The sequence below is a fragment of the Onychostoma macrolepis genome, chromosome 14 (genome assembly GCF_012432095.1).
Source record: "Onychostoma macrolepis isolate SWU-2019 chromosome 14, ASM1243209v1, whole genome shotgun sequence".
Classification (NCBI taxonomy): domain Eukaryota; kingdom Metazoa; phylum Chordata; class Actinopteri; order Cypriniformes; family Cyprinidae; genus Onychostoma; species Onychostoma macrolepis.
The window spans coordinates 17,909,602-17,914,494 of record NC_081168.1 but is presented as its reverse complement, the minus strand read 5'-3'; the positions used below and the strand labels follow the sequence as shown (position 1 = coordinate 17,914,494).

At 30.6% G+C, this 4,893-nt stretch overlaps 1 long non-coding RNA gene across 1 annotated transcript; it reads right to left on the bottom strand.

The window, feature by feature from the left end:
- Window positions 1-669: 669 nt before the first annotated feature.
- LOC131553626 (uncharacterized) lies at window positions 670-3,577 on the bottom strand. The gene is made up of 4 exons (XR_009274222.1): window positions 3,546-3,577; window positions 3,204-3,257; window positions 2,073-2,166; window positions 670-963 (listed from the first exon to the last, which is right to left on the bottom strand). It is a non-coding gene; the product is annotated as an uncharacterized LOC131553626 (long non-coding RNA).
- Window positions 3,578-4,893: the final 1,316 nt, after the last annotated feature.

Sequence of the window (4,893 nt, the reverse complement as noted above, 5' to 3'; positions counted from 1 at the left end):
ATTTCACTAAAAATATAATGTTCTATGAACGTTTATTTGGAACATTCCAAGAACGTTAAAATGTCCAGTTTGCTTAACGTTCCTAGAACGTTATTGTTTTGTTAGCATAACGTTCCTACAACGTTCTTGCAACCTAAATTTCACTAAAAATATAATGTTCTATGAACGTTTATTTGGAACATTCAAGAACGTTAAAATGTCCAGTTTGCTTAACGTTCCAAGAACGTTATTTTTTGGTTAACATAACGTTCCTACAACGTTCTTGCAACCTAAATTTCACTTACAAATATAACGTTATATGAACGTTTGTTTGGAACATTCAAGAACGTTAAAATGTCCAGTTTGCTTAACCTTCCTAGAACATTATTTTATGGTTAGCATAACGTTCCTGCAACCTAAATTTCATTTAAAAATATAACGTTCTATGAACGTTATTTGGAACATTCCAAGAACGTTAAAATGTCCAGTTTGCTTAACGTAGCTAGAACGTTATTTTATGGTTAGCATAATGTTCCTACAACTTTATTTCCACCTACATTTTCTTAAAAATACAACATCCTAAAACATTTATTTGGAACATTACAAAGTTTAGTTTAATAAAATGTTATTTTAAGATTAGCAGTATTGCAACATTTGCTTTCAACATCATTTTATTAACACAACCTTCCAGATACAAGCAAGTATATAATTACATGTGCATTTCAACAGGTATCTGAATTATTAAAGATAATCACTTTCAAAAAGTTCATTAACACATTGAACAAATTGGTGAAATTTGCATATCATGTAAAATAATAATAATAATAATATGTAGTTTAATATTTATGACAATGAACTATAACTTCACAGCTAAATATAAACTATCATATTAACATTTAATAATTGAGGACTTCTATATGAATTTGAGTGTGGGGTGTGGGTGCTGAAAAACTGTGGTCCATGTCCTGTCTCTCCACGCTCCATCTATAAAGTAAACAGATTGGCTGAGGTTACAAAGTGATATTACAAAATGCCTATAAAATAATTAGTGTGGCTATGCCAAAAAAATTATTAGGATCTGTGCTGTGAGTTCTACAAATATTACATTACTCAAGAGTCAAAGGTAGTTTCATTTGACTTGGCATATGTTACTTTCATTGACAAGCTACTTTCATAGCAGCATTAAGAAAAACGTCTTCTGAAGCATCATTAGATTAAGAAAATATAAACATTCAAATAATACATTTTCATCGTGTCATTTCCAAAAAACAATTTTTAGGTCAACATAAATTGACCTAATTTATTCATCTTGATAGGTATACACATGCACACTACTGGAAATACGTCATAATAGGGTAGTTAAGTCAACTGCAATTTCCATTTTATACCAATTTGAAACAGGAAAAATCCCTTCAAATATAGATAACATTTAGAAGTTATCAATAAAGTTATTAAATGGCAAAAGTTGCCTTGTTACATGTTATTAGCTAATAAACTGTTACATGAACTCAGTTAGGGAAGGAAACTCAGAGATAAAACAGGTAAGATTAATAGGTTCTAGTAGGTGTTTCTGGGTAGGTATGCTAGCATTGAACCATTAACTGACAGTAAGAATTTTTGCTATTAATACATCAGTTAAATTGTTAAAGAATAATTTGTAATGTTTTCCTTTAAAAAAAAAATGCTGCATGGATTAAAAAAACGGCATTGTCAAAATGGCATTGAGAGCTAAAAAAACAAGTTACATGTAAGTTGTTAGTTAATCCTTTAAATTTTACAGGTATTCAGAAACAAGATAAATAACAGAAGGTATAAGTAGCTATTATTATGTCTCAAAGCCTAAACTATAAACTTTTTGAAGCTTGAAAATAAAGACTGTCTAGACTTCCAATGGAAAGACAAAAATGATGAATGAATATCAAAAATAAAAACATTCGTTTGAAGATGAATGAAATTCATTCAAAATGAATTTGGAAAAACATGAGGGTGAGTAAACCATGACAGAATTTAAATGTTTTTTTAATATGCTGATCTCAGCTAAAAATTTTAAATATTGCCAAGTAAATATAAAGTTGTCCTGACATGTGTCCTACCTTGTGCATTTTGACAATATCTGCAGAGACTACTTTTCAGATAGTAGTAGAGCTGCCAGGATCATAACTTGAATGGCTGATGCCATTATTGTCCCTGAAGACAAAACACAAAATTAGAGAAATTTAACTCACAATTAAGCAACATTTATGGACAGCTTATTTTTATGAATCATAACAAGACAATTTTTAACCACTACAAACTTAGCATTAGCAATTACCTGACATCTTTATAAAAAAAACAAAGCAACTTTAGGATAAGGGAAAGTAGAAGTTTTATTAACTATATTAGTTAAGTATATAAATGTATAACTATAATCAGAACTTAAGACTTCACTGGTATTTTTCTGAAGCAACACAAAATACCAAAAGACTTTGACGGAATGACAGACAAACTGAAATTTAAGATGTTATTCACTCTGCCAATTCAGTCTGAATCAAATTGGTGGCACACTACATTACATCAAACATGACTGGTCTTTAGATGTCATTCTTGTGGGATGTTAGTTTGTTGTTTTTCATCTGTATTGTGTAACGTTATTCACGATTTGATCAATCTTTAGGTTTAAATTTCAATCTAATATTCACAAAACAAAAGTATACTATTGCTTTAGAAGATTTAACATTTGTGCTGCTGGTCATTTCTGGTCATCATTACATCTGCATTAATAGCAATTCATCAAAATATAAAAACCGAAGAACGATGAATTTAAATAACTGTTTATAAGGTGACAAATTACATCTTGTACAACACTAAAGCCCATCAATTTGTTTAATGTGAATACTACTTAATTTATTTTAGGCCCATATTAGTATCAGCCATCTTGTTGCAAATGACCCCTCGCTGCCTTTGCACTGAAAAGATTGATTTCAAAAGCATGACAACAATTTGTTAGTATGAATTTTAAGAAAGACAGCGCGAGGAGCAAATAACTGTGTAAAATGTTAACTAAGGTTAACAAAACAGCCATTATAAATGCTCCTCAGCCCCTTTGTTCACTGCGTTCGGCGGATTTAGAAAACTTGATCAGCATCACATGGATATTCTAGATGAAACTGACAAAGCGGATAATAAATAATGATTAACTAAAAGTTTAAACGTATTGTAATACAGAGAATATGTCTTTGCTTTACCTTGCTTGAGAACTGTGGCGCGAGTGACAGTTAGAGATGACGACATCCTGTCAGCTGTCTCTCCAGTTTGTCTGTGTCCAGCTGTGGACACACACACACACACACACACACACACACACACACACACAAATCTTAATTTATCACTGACAAACTGTTGTGTATAACACTGCATATTTAACACTTGCCGTTGATAACTTTGATGTGGTTGGTTGTTAGCTCCTTGCTTCTTTGCTAGCTAACATTACAATGATAACTGAGCTGGTTAATCTTCAGATAAAGTTGACAAAACACAAAATAACGTTCAAAAGTGCTTTAAATAAGAATACAGAAGTGAATGCTTACCTATTATTTTCCGTGACCGCGTCGCGGGCTGTGATCCAGTGACTGTGAGCTGTGGGGGATGGGCGGATGAGACTGACTGAAAAATGCGCGCGGTTTTTAAAAAATAATATTTTGTCTCGAGTAAAATTAATTTCTTTAAAAGGATTGATCTATGCTTAATATGAAGCAGATTGATGTATTTATTATATTATCTTTAGTTATGAAGGCTATTTAATTAATATTGAGAGAGATAAAGCAAACGTGACTTCTAGAAAAACAATGTTAGAAATCATGAATTAAGCTAATTTTTAGATTAAATTAATTTATACTTATTTAGATTGAGTTCCCCTTAACCTAATGAGATTTTGAGTTCACATCACAAATATATATTGAGTTGAAATAAAACATTTTTTGTTAAATTAACTAATTTAATTTAGCAATGCCACTGATTTACAGTGTATGACATTTCACTATAGGCCTATGACTTCAATAAGTTATACAAGATATATAATTAATAATGATAAAGTATATAATTATAAAAGATTCAGTGACTCATTCAGGTGATTTGCCACATCCTAATCGAGGTTGTAGTTTCATATTTAAATACATTTTATTTTTCTATCATATTCGGTTTTATTCTATTCATGTTTTATATAGCCTATAAGTTGTTTTTTCTTTTTTTCTAAAGATGTTTCTCCCAACATTATGGTAATGTTCATAAAGTAGCCTGCAATCATAAGGACATGAATACTGTTCTCAGAATGTTTTGATAACAACATAACATTTAGCATTTAATTATTAATTTAGAAATTATATTACATTACAATAACGTTCTAAGAATGTTGTTCTAAAAATGTTTTCTCTCAACATTATGAGAACGTTCATGAAGTACAAATCAAATCTTAAAGACGTTCCAAGAACGTTGATTTAAGAATGTTTTCTCTCAACATTATAAGGACGTTCATTAAGTACAAATAACGTCCTAAAAACGTTCCAAGAACGTTGATTTAAGAACGTTTTCTATCAGCATTATAAGAACATTCATCAAGTAAAAATGACGTCCTAAAGACGTTCCAAGAACGTTGATTTAAGAACGTTTTCTATCAGCATTATAAGAACATTCATCAAGTAAAAATGACGTCCTAAAGACGTTCCAAGAACATTGATTTAAGAACGTTTTCTCTCAACATTATGAGAACGTTTATTAAGTACAAATAACGTCCTAAAGACGTTCCAAGAACGTTGATTTAAGAACGTTTTCTATCAGCATTATAAGAACATTCATCAAGTAAAAATGACGTCCTAAAGACGTTCCAAGAACGTTGATTTAAGAATGTTTTCTCTCAACATTATGAGAATGTTCATGAAG